This window comes from Poecile atricapillus, chromosome 16 (genome assembly GCF_030490865.1).
Source record: "Poecile atricapillus isolate bPoeAtr1 chromosome 16, bPoeAtr1.hap1, whole genome shotgun sequence".
Classification (NCBI taxonomy): domain Eukaryota; kingdom Metazoa; phylum Chordata; class Aves; order Passeriformes; family Paridae; genus Poecile; species Poecile atricapillus.
In genome coordinates, this window is record NC_081264.1 from 10,369,627 (window position 1) to 10,387,105 (window position 17,479).

The 17,479-nt window shown below is 40.5% G+C and overlaps 1 protein-coding gene across 1 annotated transcript in view; it reads right to left on the minus strand.

Annotated features, from left to right (window-relative positions):
- The window catches only part of CIT (citron rho-interacting serine/threonine kinase), a 68,676-nt gene extending 68,618 nt beyond the window's left edge, over positions 1-58 (minus strand). The window contains exon 1 of the mRNA XM_058851836.1: positions 26-58. The gene's annotated coding sequence lies outside the window, so the exon portion shown is untranslated. The remainder of the gene's footprint in view (positions 1-25) is intronic.
- Between the last annotated feature and the right edge of the window lie 17,421 nt (positions 59-17,479).

Consider the following 17,479-nt stretch of genomic DNA (forward strand, 5'->3'; position numbering starts at 1 on the left):
GTCCCCGCGCGCGCCCCGCTTTTACCGCCGCTAGCGTTTGAACGGCGCGGTGGGCGTGCGGCTCCTGACGTCACTTCCTGTTACCCCGGCGCGGGCCAATCGCGGGCCGGCAGGGCCGGAAGCTCTGTTCGGGTGTGGCGGCGGCCCCGTGAGGGCGGGAGCGGCCGCGGGCTCTGAGGGGCCGCTGAGGGGACTCCGGTGCCGCGGGGCTTCCCCAGCTCTGGAGGGAGCACAGAAAGGCCTTCGGACATTGCTGGTGCTGCTCTGCCCTCACGGGTTTGCTCGCGCTTGTTGTGTACTTCACGTCTTTTTTTTTTTGGTTTATTTGTTTGTTTGTTTTCCTTTGCCAAATCTTAAAAGGGAAAAATTTCTCTTTCCAAGTAGTTCTGAGTGGAGCTGGCTCAACCCTACCCTGAACGTCAGAGTTGGCAGCAGCTGCTGCCAGGTAGGGCAGCCAGAGGGGAAATGGAAAGGTTTTCAGAAGCTTTAAATTTCCATCTGTAAAATGCTCGCCTGACCTTTATGACCTTTTTTGTGTGGCCGTTTTATTCAGATACAGGGTGATTAACTTTCAAGTGAAGCACTGCTGAAAGGCTTCTAGCTCAGCACCCTCTCTGTCAGTGACGCGTCCATCAGAACGTTCCGTGGGATGCAGGATGACCTTGTGTGAGGATGGATCCCATGGATCCCTGCTGAGGTGTCCATGGAGGACACGGGCAGGGAGAGCTGATGTGAGCTGCAGGCATCACAGGGGTGCAAAACACAGCCCTTTGTTAGTGTCTGGGCAAGATTTAATCTGGTAATAGAAACCTCGGCGGCATGGTCCTTAAAAATAATCATGTCGCTGTGAGTGACGTCAGATTGTTTGCTCTCTAATATTCATTTTAATGATGCTAATACTGGTTTGGCATCTAGCTGATCAAGTAATGTACTGATGGATTTATTACATTTGACTTTATACAAATCATTTTACAGATCTGTGCTTCCTTTCACCTCCCCCAGTCCACCCCTGGAACACTGACATATTTGTGGTGTATTTTTTGTCTCAGACTTAAATATCTGGATTCATTCCGAGTTACAAAGCCTGAAAGAGTTTTAAAATCTAATTTATTGTCCACTACCTGCACCACCGATTTGGTTTTGGACTCCACTCAGGACACTGTCATTGGCTGTGTCTCATCCACATCCGCATTGCCCAAGAGAGATCAGCTTTTAAACAGAAATGCAGTAAAGAGCTTCCTGTGCATGAACTGGGAAATTGCCATGGTGTAGTGCATTTTAGTAAAATATCACATCCTGCCCTGATACTGGAGCCCTACCATGTCTAAAGGTGCTCTACCCTACATTTTGAACAATTTGTCTGCCATCCAAATTAGGAGAACTTCAGGCTCCTGTGTCTTTCCCTTTCTCCAGCCTGTCTCCTCAGCAAATATCATTAACCCCCTCTGTTTTAACTACCAGAATTACTGTTAAATATCCACACTGTTTCTAATTCCAGTGGGGATATCACCGTATCTGCACATCAGTTTGGATTTAGAAAATGGGGGAAGCTGAAGACCTGGGTTCTCCTTCTGAACAGCTCACTTCTGTATTGTGTTCAAATCACAAGGTGTGGCTGGTTCTCTTTCCCTCTTCCCTGCAGGGTGGTGTGGAACAGCTGATCCACAGACGGGGAGAGGAGATGGGTCATTAAGGGTCTCACCTCATGCACATTAATGCTCCCCTTTCCCTTCAGAACATGAACACTGGCTCTGGGTGTTTAAAACAGAAATTTAACCAGCCAGGTGAGCTGCTTGGCTGGACCACGGGCCTCTCTCAGCTGCCCAACGGGTTCAGCAATAGCATCAGTTTACTGATTTACGGGTTTATAATTAAATTTTTCAAAATAAAGATTTTTTTTTGAGTCTTTGCAAGCAAAGAAGCTGGCTCTTAAAAGCCTTTGGTACAGATCCAGTTTTCCTCATAATTTAGGTGAAGACTAGTCACCTAATCTAATCAAGTTAGATTAGTTCCCTTTAAGAAAGCCTTTAAATACATATTTTTCTAGAAGCAGCCATGTGATACAAGATCACGTACTGGTTTTTTTTCTTCTTTGTTGCTCTGTAACAGACTTATGTAAACAGGAATGTCTAGCAGCAAAATGAAATAGTAGCATAAAAATGCAGTTGCACCAGAACTGTTATCAAATGGTAAGAAAACAACTGAAGTGGCAGATGAGGGGAGAAGAGAGGAGAGAGAGAAAAACAGTGCAGTTTGTACCTCAGTACATATTTCTGATGGCTCAGGTAAAAAAAGAAATACATACCTGTTCAGAAGAACACATATTTTCATTTTCTTTAAACTGATGATCTGAAGTCTTCAGAGTGAAATTGATGATTCCTTCTCACCTTTGATATTTTTATCAAGAGAAATCATAGTGCACCAGTCCTTTGTAACAGCCAAATTATGTATCACTCCTTGAACTTGACAGCTGCTCCTGGGTGCAACCTCACTTAACTGGAAGGAGCAGCAGCAGACCTGCAACCATACAAAACAAGGGCTTATTCCTACTATTAAATAATAGGTTGTTCAAAAGTGTAACAGAATAAATAGCTCTGTGATTTTCCCTAAGCAGGTCCCAATATGGTGCTCAACATGTTTTGACATCTCACCATGCATGGAATTGGTTACCATCTGTTTGACATTATTTTATTATAAGAGTAAGGGTTTCCCTTTATTTCCTTGGCCCAAATTCTCCTCCCTCATGCTGTTGTGCTCAAGGTGACTGTGTTCCCAGGATTGCTTGTCCCAGTAGCACCCTTCAGGCTTGCCTGAGGTCTAAGATGCTACGTAAATGTAGAAGTAAACAACCAGGCAGGCAGGTACACCAGCTTTTTGCCAAGAGCCTGGTGCTCAGATCCTCATCCTAACTAACCTCACCATATTTTAACGGGCAGAGAGCTGCCAAGTCCCCCCCCCAACACCATCTGGCTGTGAACTTCTGTATTTACAGCAGCATTACTCAGAAATATCTTCATCTGTGGAGCACTGAGACACTTGTGGCAGTGCACAAGGAGTTAATGAATTTATATATGCTTAGAAAGCAATAAAAACAGGGCATGTGCTATCACAAGGCTACGAGCTAAGTATGACCAAAAATCTGTTTTTTACAAGGTGGATTTTGTTCTACCTACCAAATCTTTCCAGCTCTGTTCTTTCCAAATTGTAATGCTACTCATGCAGATGGGTCTGCAGCCAAGGTTTCCAGGGGATGTGGACTCCAGAAATAAATCATGCTCTTCAGCAAGGCCTTTACCATAGCTAATCTATATGTCTATCTATAATCTATAATTTTGCTTGAAAACAAGAAATGAATTCTCCTTTATCAGTTCTATCCCTTCCTCTAACTCACCAATATTTAAAAGAGCTTGTAATAAACCAAGCTCTTTCTCCAGCCCTAACCCTGATCACACCTGGGTTACCATTCCCTGTTTCAAAATAAAGGGTTTGACTTGGCTGACTCCAATACTGTCATAAACCCTTGTTAAGTAGAGCATTAAGCACCACTGCTTAATGGGACCTAAATTATCCTTAGATTCCTGACACATTTTATTCCACTTTCTTTTCCCAAACTATCACAAAATATCCAACCTGACATAATAGTCATGCACACTACAGGGGTAGGGATATTTGCACAATACACATTTGGGAAGAGTTATGGAAGAGGGAAGTAAATTCCTTATCAAAGCTATGAAGGCAAAGAGAAATAATCACCAGGAAAACAATTACATTGTCTTTCCTTCTGCAGTATTTTTAATTTCCTCCTGAGAATTTTTGGAAAAAGACCACTCTGCTGTCATCATCCTGGGATAAGCAAAAAGGAAATGAAACTTTAAAGACCTGAAAGGCTGTTTGGTTTTTCTTCCATAGACTCTCACTAGAAGGTAGGCACAGAGATAATATTCTTCAAGGTTATTTTGACTAAAATATTAAAGGCCTTTTTTTGATTATGCATTCGCTTCATACATTCACAAACATTATGAGTATTAGCAATATGCTAATAATTGTATTATACAATTATAATGTTCTGGGTTTTTTTATGTATTGCTTCTATATTTCTTTATATTTACAGAAGTAAAATCCATTAAAACAGTTTTTAAAACACAGGGCTTTCCTATTAGATACATAGTTGTCATCTATCTTTTGATTTATTCATAAAAATGCAAACAGACATATGTGATGATGCTCTTCAGACCAAATCCCAGTTCTGAGGGTTTCTCATTCCAGCACACACTGCTCAGTTCTGACCACACTCTCCTAACACACAGCCATATGTTGAATCTCCCTGTAAGCCAAAACATAATCATGATAAATTTCTGGTGTGACCAAAATGAAATAGTAACAGAATTGGGTCACTAAGAATCTTTCTTTATGTGCAAACTGAGCATTTAACCACATGAAAGTGAAGTGCTTTTTTTTAATTCTAATTGTCTTCTACTTTTTTTTTTTTTTTCATATTTAGCTTAAAACAAATCCCTCATTACTTTCCAGAGAAATAATTTATAAACTTGTAGATGCAGTGAGAAGCAAATGATATTTTATATATCTCAGCTTCAGGCTTCCTTTGTGCTATCACAGGAACACCCCTGATTCCACAAAAATTATTTCATAGAAAGCAATTTATTAAACCTCATGATCTGTCAAGACACATGAATATTGATGTGTTCACATTAACATCTCCTGGAGCTGCTGAAAACTACATTTGTCATGACTTAATGGGAATTACATGTTGCACAGCAACAGGTGACAGGAGCTTAATTAAAGCAAAACTGATAAAGTATCTGAGCCATTATAAAAAATGTTTTGTTTTAAATATCCTAAAGAACCATTTGCATATTTTCATTGATGGAGAATGGAAGGCAACTCTGGTTTACAAGATAAAACCTAGAACAGGACAGGTACTGCTTATTAGATGGTGAGTGCATCTAACATAACACTGTGGAATTTCGATAGAATAATCATGTAAAAAATGGCCATATCCAGTTATATTTTACTTAGATTCCAAAAGAAAAAAGAGAACAGCAATACCCTTATGTGAAGAGACAGAATTATTTTGAGAGCACAATTAAAACTTATTATTAAAATTTAATCATATGTTGGTCCTAGGGGGAATGAATTCTAGATGTTCACAGCAGGACTCTTTTCTTTGCCTTAAATCAACTTATCCACAGAAAATATGTCCTTTCCTCAACTACAGCAATAATGTACTTGTTTGTGGGATTGGACCTCAGTGCCCAGATATTTTGTTACAAAAACAAATCCCATCAGATTGAAGTATCAAAATTAAATATGAAAATAGATTAAACAAAATATGTCTATTAAAATAATGCCAGCCTTTTAAAAGAAAAAAAAAACACAATCTTTACTAACTCTGATGACTGAAGATGCAAAGGTAGACTTGGATTCTTTGTGTAATTGAACTTGAAAGAAACTCTGTCTTTTTCCTTTGAAAATTTATTCCAGAAATTCCAGTAACCAATAATTTGTGCTCTGCAGCTCTATAGCATGGTGGGCACTGTGAATAGGGTAAAAAAGAACAATAGTAGCACTTTGTGCAGAGTATAAATAAAAGCAGCAGATGAGGCAATGACAGTTTTAATGTCAAAGGACTCTTCCAGGTAAGACTAAAAGAAATTTAGATTTGATTGCCTGCCTATTTTTTTAATCTGGAATCACGATTTTGGTGCCTTATGGATTTTAGATGTTCTTGCTCTGAGTGGGTGTGTTCATTCCTGTCCCAAAGAACTCGGCAATGGCAGCCTACATGTTACTTTATTTAATTCTTCTAGAATTAGTTCTATAATGTTTGCTTGGAGGCCAAGAGATATTTTACAGTGACTATTGTGGGATTCTCATTTTTAAACAGCTTTTCCATGTTAAGAATTGTGATGAATAAGTGATTAAGAAATAACACTGACAAACAGTGAAGTAATTTAAGGTTCATAAAGGAAGTGAATGACAATTTCTGGCTGCTTTAGAGGTCACTGCATGGTCAAATTGCTTTTTTTGGAGTGCTCTTCACCATTTCTCATGGTGATTGGCCTGGCTCACATTGTTTTCTCACACTTCTAAATTTCCTTTACTACCTGGAAAGAAAAGGCTCCAAACCCAGTATATTCTTCCTCCAAAAAAAATTGGGAAGGTGGGAAGTTGTTGCAATGGTGCAATGCTCATGGTCTGCCAAGGAATTGCATTTTGCCATTTTTAGCCAAAGGCTGGGTACAAAAATACAAATATTGAACGAGGAATGGAAATTCCATGTGGAAGAGTTTCTGTGGAATAAACATTTCCTGAATAAAAGATGGCTGTAATCTACTTCTTTTTTTCCCCTGTTTTTTGAAGTACTGCAGGTCAACTTTTGTTTTGAAAATAACTTTTTAATAAAAGGTAGGTTTATGCTACTATTTCAAATTCCTCTATAATTGAATTAATTACCTAAGTACCAAGATAGAATATTTTCTTCTTTCTTCTTCTCTCACCACTTAGCTCTCCAGTTTTCCTCAGACCTTGTGCATTGCTTCTCTGAAATTTGAAATGGATCAGATGCAGCATTAATGAATTGTGCCAGTGGATGAGAGCAATTAAAAACAATTAGTCCCTTGGAAACGAGGGGAGAGGTGCAGACTTGGCACACCCCACATCTTAAACCTTTTAAGCATGAAGCAGAAAGTAGCCAGCTTTTCATATCAAAGAGCTATCAAAAAAAAAGCCCAATAGCCAACCTCAAAATGACAAAAAAACAATAACTAAAAAAAAAAAAAAGTCTATCTTAAGTAATTGTTATTTGTTAACAAACAGCTACCACTTAAAATCCTCCAGAAGACAGCATTTAAATCAGTGGAGGAGTTTGGGTTCTGCATCAACCTATTCCTCCATGAACAGATACTACAAAGCAAAGATTATTTAGAATACAAGATGCTAGAATAAAAGAGATTTGCATATAAGCTGCATAGTTTGTTGCACCTCTGTCCTCTCCATGTTCCCCTGGCTTTCATTTCTGATGCTTTTCAGTATCCCAGCCTCAAAAGATGATGTATCATCTAGTTCTTGTGAATAAGGACTGCTACTTCTCTCTTCAAAAGGGTTCTTTAAATCCTGCTTGTTTTCTGGAATTCAGCTCCAAACTGAGACAGAGGCACAGCCAGGCGATGCTGGCAGTGGTGTTCAACAGCTGTGTAAAAGTCTTCCCCCTTACATGTAGCCTCTTGGGGCACAAAATGCTATTCCACCTTCAGAAATAGCCAATAAACAGGCTGATCCAAGGTATTTACAAACAAGGAAGATGCAGGAAGAACAAGTCTGTCTCCTCCTGTCATTGCCTGCCCCGCTGTGGTGTGAGAGAAGGACACACAGCCCCCATTGCATCATTCAGCAGTACCATCAGAAAATGGCACCTCCTAAATAGGATTTTTCTTTTCGTGCCTACCAAGTCATTTGTAAAAGGCCATTTCTGCCCAAGCTGCATATAAATCGGAGGTTGTTAGTGGATTGCTGCTCTCTGGCTTCATTTGCACAGAGCTCCGTGCCAAAACCACAGCTCTGCAGGACCTCAGTCGTAAAGAAGAAAATGATCAATAAGCCTGGGCAGCTTGTGACGCTCACTGACAGATTTTCACTGCCTCTATGGCTGTATTTTAATTTAGACAAAAATAGTTAACAGCGCAGTTGCAAGGGAAAAAAAGTCATCTGCTTCTTATCTAATGTGTAATTCAAAATTCCTATAATTGATCTTCATTGACAGTTTTTGCAAGCTCACTCACCCACACTGCACATATTGTGCTTCCTGACATAATTCCCGACATAGACGATGATATTTCAACAGAGGAAGCTTGTTAAATCAGGTCAAACAAAATAAAGAATTAGAATGTGCTGCAAGTCCTTGCAGCTGTCTGTCTTTTCACCCTTCCCCCTTACCCCCACCAAAAAAATACAAAACAAAACAAACAAAACCCACAAAACAACAACAACAAAATGCACATAAGACAACAGGAAACAAATTTCCAAATACTGGTACTTTTGTAATGGGCTAAAAATACAAAATTCAGCTTTGTTAAATGTTCATAGGCTTCTGAATTAAAATACATTATTTTCTCCCAAGATGCTGGACTATTACTGTTGATCAGACATAACTGCCAGTCTTTTATTGCTTCCACATGGTTTAATTTTCCCTGGAAGTGTCATATATATTCTAATGATCTGCTGAATTAAAAGAATTCTAAATTGGTTCCCAATTGATGAGGTGGTATTTCTGAGATAGGACAATAAAGGGCATTTTCTCTCACAGACAAACACAAAAATCCAGGTAGTGATAATGGGTCCTCAGGTGTCTGAAAGAGTGATACATAATTTTAGAGCAACACAAACAATAGATGCATTTTCCATTTACAATGACTGTAAATAAAGAGGAACATAATGTTTCTGTTTTATAAACACAATCACTGGCCTAGGCAGCCTTCTCCAGCTACTCAGACTACTCTTATTCTTCAAAGAACTGAGATAAAGGAAGGGTTCTGCAGACAATACATACAATTAATGGTAGTGGAAAGCCAGACAAGTTCAACAGAAGCATGTTAGAATAGATACAAAAGACTGGCACAGGGGAACCCCATTTTAATTTCTGTAAATACAGCTCCAGCTTTTAAAACAAAACATTTGAAGTGGAGAGTGAGGCACTTTTTCATAGGGGTAGATTCTTTTACTCCAGATTCTTTTTCTAACTCTAGGTGGAGTTTCCATAGCAGTTGAGACATGATTCCCATAAATCACCTCCCTGACCCACAGGTCTTTCTCCCATTGTCTGGGGGTGGCTCTTAGGCTGTGCTGCTGAATGATTTTCCAATTTCTGGTGGCTGTAGCACTGCAGGTTATTTATGCTTCACCTTATTGAGCTGATAAGTCATCAGGAGAGAAGGAGAGGCAACCAAGGATGACACATGTGCAGACGCACTAAAAATCACAGTAAGCTCTTACCTTTCATGCCCACAGCAAGTTCCCAGGAGGCTTCTGCACTGGGCAGGGATGTTGGTGTGCTTTGAAAAGTGAGACAATATTTCTTGAGCTCTGCAGACATATCATGTTATGTGCAAGCATCTCCTTTTTCCCACTGAGTAAGTTCTGAAACACTCAACAAACAAAAACACTTGAAGGGCAAACCCATAAATATTTCAGCTAGTTGTATATAGGTTATTCCTTTGGAGTTAAATAACTTGAGTAAAACTGACACAGTGTGTATTTTATACTGAATAGCACAAAACTGACCCAGGGAATAGCAAGGATTATAAGCCAGACTGTGGAATGGGAAACCATTCGGGCTCTTCTGTGAGGACATGCAATAATGGAATGTTTGCAAGGTAGTTGCTGCCTTCATTTTTGGCTTTCACTGAAATTTCTTCAATTTAAGTGTAAATTTGGGGAAGCAAAACTCATTTGTCTATATGATGGCTTTATATGAAAAAAGTGAAGGAAAATAAAAATTAATTAAATGCTTCACATAAGGCTACATCTGACACTGGCCTAAAAGAGGATAACTAAAATAGGCAAAAACATGTTTATTTAAGCTAAGATATACTTTTAATAGCATAGTGTTGCTGAAAGAAACCGGATGGCCAAATAAATGGCAAGCTAACACACAGCACTGAAATAATGTACAAAATATGATTTTTTGTTGACTCTTCCTTTCCTGCTCAACAAGGCTGATTTCATGTCATTCTAGGTAGGCAAAGGTGTGAAGCTTTATAAAATAACCTGATCTCCAGCAGAGAGGAGAATCACACACTGAAGGGCATTCAGCCAAACCCAGAGCCTGGATTGCTGTGAAGTTTTATCAGTCTCTACATCCAGGATGAAAGGCCATCAAGTAAGAAAAATATGCACCAAATCTTTATATCTTTATATCTTTATATATTTCTACAATGAGCATGTCAACATATTCATTGATCCCGGTGAAGAGAATCTGGCTCCCTTTTTGTCACATCACTGCCTTCACACACCCCATGGGAGAAGTTGGTTGTGAACTCACACCAAGGCTGCACTAAATGTTCATAAATGTCATTCCCAATGTGACTGAACTCACCTGGCCCCTGCAGGCATGGAATGCTGTACAGCAAAATGCAAAAATGGGAAACAAGAATAGAAGGCACTTTATTAAGGTAATGTTCACATCTAAATTTCACCCCCATATAGATAATGTGTGGGTGAATATTAGATTTAAGTAGCTAACTTAATGCAGAATATTTTAGTGACAAATATGGTCTATGCACTTCCTAAAATGTCTAGAGGTATGCAAAACAATAATATGGGAAAGGTGGGATAGGAAGAGAAAGGAAACTTTTAATCTTGAAATTTATTTTTAGGTGATCTATTGAATGAAGGTTTGCCTTTTCCTGCCTTTTTGAACACCCACATCCATGCAGCAGAGCAAAGATTCTGATGAATGTGATACCCAGAGTATCACAGCTTTCTCTATGGTTGTTTTTTTTCATATAATGTAGTCAGTTAATTAGATCTCCTCTGATCAATCATTGAATTACCGCTTCAAAAGGCATTATGATATGATGAGAGTGCCTTGCAGCAGTTAAACACTTTGATTTTTCTGTCCTAACACATTTACAACTGATGTCAACTAGGTCCTCCCAGCAGGAATAAAAAAATACTTTCTTAAATTACAAGAACAATTTATCATACAATTTAAAATCTAAAAAAATTACTGTAAAACATACCAGTAAAATTACTGCAATATGGATTCATTCTCTCCATTGGTCCTTGCTAGTATTTAAGACCAACTTCTTTCGTGCTTTCCATGTTCCTTATGTATTGATCTCAAGCCCTCTGGATCTTCAACCTTCTCTCTTGCTCTTGTTCTATTCAGCTGTTTTATACCATCACTGTTATGTATCTGAGCAGCTCCTTCCTTGATGCTCGGGAGTCTGACTCAAAAACTGAAGTGGTGTAGTCGTTGCAAAGAGATATTGACAGGAACTCTTTTGTTTTCCTTTTGTGACTTGGCTTTTGAAGAGAAACTGTGATCTAAGGGTTAAGACCATAGGTCACAACTCGGTCGTGAGATTTGCATGCCTTGGCATTGGGGACTGTTGGCAAGTTACAGCCTTGGCTTCTCCTCATCCCTCTGTGAAAGGGTAACAGGGATTACAGGACAGTGTCACCCCAAGAGTTGCCTCATTATGGAGAAATAAATAGAAAGTAGAATAAACAGAATAACAGTGCATTATAGTTTCTGTGAAGAGCTTTAGATTCCTTGGAAAGCAGACAGTACAGGGAGGGATGGTGTGTAGCTTTGGGAAAGGTGTGGTTGTGCTTCCTCTCCAAAAGCACATACCATGTGCCACATCCACGGATCTTTGCACAGTGCTGTACAGAGGAGTTCTTATGCTTGCAGTAAAACAAGAAAAAAAAGAAGCTTTCTACAACCTGCTTTTGTTTATGATTCAAGTCCCCACACAGGGCAAAAAAGATACATTCGTTTTCTGAGCAGTACAAGTGATGGAAAATGATTTACTTTTTAATCCTACAGAAATACTTTTGCAAGATGAAAGCTGTTCTGCTGTTGCCTTTCCAACAGGACAGTTCAGTCTGCAGGTAATTAAACAACAGAAAGCAATACCCATAATTCAACAGTATGGCTTAGCTATTATTTGGCAATTCTTTTTCTCTTGAAAACTCCTATACATAATATGAGCTTAAAATGGAAATCACTCATAGCAAGTTTAATTTCATTGTGAATTGTTCTCATACACCAATATTTAACCACATTTGTAAGAAACCCAAATCTTTTCCTGCCAGCTGAAGCTGTCCTGCACTCTTACAAAGTCTGCTATTTTGAATTTGAATACCTGCTACGTGGGCAGCAGACCCCAGGGAGATGATACACCAGTCTGGCAACTCGCCATTCTGTGAAATGGAAGGGTGCTGACAAAACTGAAGGGATTTAGAAACCAGCAACTAGGATGAGAAGACACAGGATTTTCATCTTTCTGGAGAAATTAAGGCTTGGCTATTTTTATAGCAAGGTTGATTACTGCCTCCCAAATTAAACCCAGGGAAATATATTATCATCTGGAAACTGGTTCCCTAGTACTTGCAGGTCTCCCCATGGCCAGGCTGACGAAGCAAAGACAGATTTCCAGGTGCCTCCAGAGCCAAGAGGAGAGGTTATTGCCCCTGATAGTGCAGAGCACTCCTGGGGCCCAGGGAGAGAGTGTCCTGTGAGCTGAACGTGTTAAAGGTGACCATGTTCTTTTTAGTAACTCAACTGTTAAAAAGAAACAGAAGAAATCACAGTTTGAAAGTGTGAAAAAGGAGAAAGATGACGGGGAATAGCACTGACTACCTCAAGCTAATGCAGGGTTCCTCATCCATGTAGAATGAGCTTTAGCTCACCAGGAGCAACTTAATTACTTCTGTTCGATGGTTTTCCACCCACATGTTTATCGGTGCTCTTGGAAAGTGCTGAGGAAACAGCTCAGGGCATGAAAAGGGATTACTCTCATAGGTAATGGGTGCTGCAAAAGCTCCTCTGAAAGCTTCTGTGCTGCACATACCCAGGATGCCTCCCCCTGGGCAGGATTGTCTGGCTCCTAATGATGTGACAATGGAGCAGATCCTGCAGGAGCACAAAGGTCCCAGAAGCACCGCTGGTATTTGCACCAAGGAGTTAACAGCTCTGAGGGTCAGTAATTACATTTACAAGTTAGTAATTATACTTACAAGTAAGTATACAGCTAATAAAACAATCCTGTTATCCTGTACTTTTTACTTTAAAATTTCTTATTCCCAAGAAGTGAATCAGGCCTCTCTTCAGATAATTTATAGAATACCAGTTTCCATAACAACATAATTGCTCAATGAAGCAAAAATACCTGGCAGAGTTGCCATTATCATGAAATAATTGACCACAACAGTGAGTGAAAGAGGCTGCATTAAACCCCACATTGCTTTGTGTCAAAATGGTCAATTACAATGCAATAATGCCAGATCAAAGACCAGCATTCCTAAAACAAATCATTACAAATCACAGCATATCCCTAAGAAGCAGAGTGAGATCACAGTGAACAAATATTTTTCCCTATAACAAAGCACAGAGTCATCATTTAATGGTAGCAGAACTCCATGGCCCACACCATGACAGGTAATTTTAGGACTTAAGGGTTTGCTGTAAAGAAATACAAGCAAGAACAGCTCTCTCAGTTTGTGCCTTCACAGAGCAAAGGCACGAGCTACTTTATAATTCTAAATAGGAGTGTTTGTTCACAAAGGCTTGGCAAACATTGTCATGTGGTAGGACTCAAGAGGGAGAACTCACACCCACTGCTGAAAACACCTAGTTCATTTAAAAAACAGCACCAGTCTAGATGTAAATGTACATCTCCCCATGGAACCATTACATCTTTACTCCTTCCTGCAGAAGCAGCCAGCCCATGGCTGGGTTTGTGTGGGAGCACTCAGACCCAGCACCTCTCATGTGAGTGTGCAGTGCCACCCTGCACATCCCCAGCCCAGCTCTGCTCCCTGTTGTGCTCACTGTGTCCCTGAGACATTTTTTGTTTCTCTGTCGTTCTAATTAGGAACGGCAGGAAGAACGACACGGACTCTCAAGGGAGTCAGAACAGGAGAGAATCTCTAGTTTATTGCTACAGTCATGTTATATAGACTAGTTCGTGGAAAGTACAGAAAGGAAACTCTTATTGGTTAGTAAAGTGCTACATTACCATCATTGGTCAGTGGGGTTCACCACCCCCCTGACCTTCTCCTGCAAGGAAAACACGGGAACAGACAAACAGCACCTGTAGGCTGTTTTCTGTCTTTGAGGATTGTTTGGAATCCTCCCATGAATTTCCCAGGCTAGCTTCTCAGGCAGGCCTGGCAGGCCATGGGGCCTGCAGCTTGCTCCAAAGCTAGCCTCCACATTTCTCTGCAGCTTCTCCAGCAGTTCTGAGTAGCTCCAGCAGTCTGTCACATGCTGCCAAAGGCACACTGCAATCCCAGCAAGGGTGTGTGAGGATGGGAGCCTCCTTGGCATAAGCGTTGGAGGATCATCCCACTAAGTAGGAGCCAGGTTGGATCCTATGTCCAGAGTCTCCCTGAAGCATGATAAGCCAATAAGGAGCCCCAGGTGCATGAGTGCCAGATCAGAGCCAGGTGTGAAACCATCAAACTGTTGGTGGGTTACCCCAAACAGATCAAACTGGGCTGAAATATTGGCCATGCAACTCCTCCAGGCCCAGAGTAGCTCTGCTTGTTCCCGGGCACTGTCAGCTTTGTTTTGGACAGACTGTTACAGAATGCTTCCAAACTTCACAACTCACAGAGACTAAAACCTGTAGTACAAAATAGTTACATCTCTAACTCCTATGTGTCATATTACAAGTCAAACTGTTCCCCTATTCTTTTCCCTTTGCACCCCTTGTTCCTTACACACAGGTAGGGGAGCACAGCATGGTGTTGGCTCTGTCCTTGGGCACTCCTGACTCATCTAGGCCATGCTTTACCCCCTTAGCAGTCAAGGGATGTTTCCCCTGAGTCACCATGGTGGATGAGTCGTCTTTCTGCTCTACCTGATGAGATATTGATAATCCTGGGAAAAAAAAAACTTGTCAGAAACTCTGTGGGGATATTGAGCCTTGAGAAAAATCAGGATGGTCTTTTATTTTTATCTTCCTTGGCTAAAACTCAGAACAGCTTTCTTTCCTTTCTGTTTAATGATAAATCTCTGGTTTTTTCACCCTTACCAAGCTCTGCTCCCATCCTGTATTTCCCTCCTCAGCATCAGAGAAAAGCTGGGCATACACATACTGGATAGATTTGGACATTACAGAAGCAAAGAGAAAGAAAGGTCACACATGAGTCTTATCTCTGGCTTTGCAGTTCTGGCCTGTTTTGCAAGCAAGACACATATATCCTTTAATTATTCATTAGGGTAACTGCAAACTCTCTGAGGCTGCCTGTACCTCTTGCAGCAGAGGAGGCTGTGGCTGTAACACCTCGGCACAGAGGTACACAAACAACCAGAAAAAGTAAAGTATTTGTCAGAAATGAAGTGCAGGAAAACAGAGAAAAGAATAAAGCAATTAATCATTCAGAATGGGGGGAGTGAGGCTGGGAGAGAGAGACAGACAGAGAGAGAATGGCAAAAGAAACCTGATAGCTTGTGCTGCCTCCCCTGGAAGTCTGTCAGCCCACTGGCAGGAAGATTAAGGATGTTGATGGGAATTCCTTTCTCACCACAGTCGGCTTTAAAAGCACAGGACAATAACCTACTTTTACAGGTCTGGCTGTGGCTTTCCCACAACACATCTTTTTCTCCCCTTACTCTAAACAAAAAAGGATGATCCCTTGCAGTGCCTGTTATCTGAGTGCTGCCCTCACAGCTGAAGTGAAGGTATTGATTGAAGCACTTGGACATTTATTGGATTTGCAGCTTTTCTGATGTGTGAAAATGCTTTGTCCTGCTCAAGTCATACAGTCCTACATGCTCCAGCATTTGTTGGTGTAACCACCAAGGGTCCAGACCCTCTGCCACACTTCCTTTGTGAACAGACCAACCAGTGAAATCCCTGCAAGGCAGAATGCAGATATCAAAGCATCAGATTTAACAATATACTTGACACTGGGCTTGAAGAATCTGCACAGTTTAGAGTTCACCTCTCCTTGACCCTCTGGGAAGGACAATACCCATTGCTGCATCCACAGCTTAAGCTGGATTGCCTGTTTCAGTATCTTGCTCTTTTAGGAACCTGTTTAGCATAGGGAATTTGCACTGGCAGGTTGCCCTGGATGGCTCATTGAGTCAAATTCTCCAATCCTCCCCATGGTTTATTTACTGGATTCAGTACTTGTGGGATGGGGAAAAGCAAGAAGGGAAAAAAATTACTTAGAGGCAAGGTCAGTGCCATCCTTTTGCCCCATAAGAACATAACCTTTTGCTTTCTAGCTTACACAGACCTGCGAGATTTTGATCTGAGCAAGGAAAGAATGATTGACCCTCTTAAAAAGAATCTTATACCACTCTCTTATAGCTATGCTTTCTTTTCATCCTTGATTGCTAATATCACAAAGAAGGCCTTCCTATGTCCTGGACAAGGTGACATTTCTGCGTTCTGTGATGACATCACTGGCATCAGTCACTTGCTCTTGGTTCTCTGTGTGCTTGAGTCAGTCTGGCCTTTTTGCATTTTCAGAAAGGGCCATCCCTGGAGTGATTTCCAGGCTGAAAGATCATTTGTTCTGTACACACAGGAACATTCTGTGTTGCAAGAGCATCAGCTCTTGAAAAGCCTGATCTAAATCTCCACAAGAACTACTCACTATTGCAGTACCCGAGGAATGAAGTCTCACATCAGGCTTCAGCGGTGCAATTAAAATAAAACCACCTCATGTTTGACTTGTTTCAAATAACTAGTTCTTCTATTTGCTGGGCTGAGGTTCTCCAAAGGACATAACCAAGGTGAAGCAGGGCAAGAAGAGGAGAAATGGGAGTTGGGTGTCCACTTATGGGCAGCAACTGTCCCAGCTCTCAGCTGAAATACATTTTAGGATCCTAATAGATTATGACACCATTTCACTGTAAAGAAACTGCATTGTTATAGTCTTAACAGTTTTTCATAGATACTTGATTGGGATGACACATACAGAATAAAATACTAATACAGTAGCATACAAAGGAGTTTTAGAAGCAGTAACATATTTCTAAAAAGCCAAACCAATGATTAAAATCACAGGACAATGGGTTTTGAATTATTATTTTTTTTTTTTTAAGTGGAAGTCAATAATATGTTGTGCTATAAACAAATCTTTAATCCAGGGTTACTCCAGATAACACAGTTATGTTTTGCAGTCAATAGTCCCCAAAAGAACATTAAGCTTGCATAGATGCCTGACTAAGATGGTGGCATATTTACAATACATTACACTGATTTAGATGTGCTTTTTCCTCTCCATCCAAACAATAGCTTTTCTTCATCCCTATCCTAACAGCTGCAGCAATGGGGTTTGTTTCAGGCTTTGTTTGGGAGATTAAAACCATCTCAGTATAATCTCTTTTTGTTTTATACACTGAAGGAAGCATTAGAGATGAAAATTAATGCCACAATGGATTTCATTAATCACACCAGGAAGCTTGATCTGCTGTAGTAGGCACTTCCAGCAGAAGGTGCTCACAATCAGTTTAAATATTAAACGCCCTCCTGTGTTTAAATAGTGATGATCAAATCAGTGCAATCACCGCTCCTCTTGGGACGGGGTTCTTTTAAAAGGGCCAATATTGTCCAAACCATCTCACCTTATGGTCAGTCCTTCTTTCCAGCAATGTAAGCATCAGTGGAACTGCAAGGACAAAAGGACTGGAGAAGTCAGTGCCTGGGGGAATTGCTGTGAGATAAAGGAGGTGTCACCTCTGGGTCACCAGTGCAAAAGAAATCACAACGGT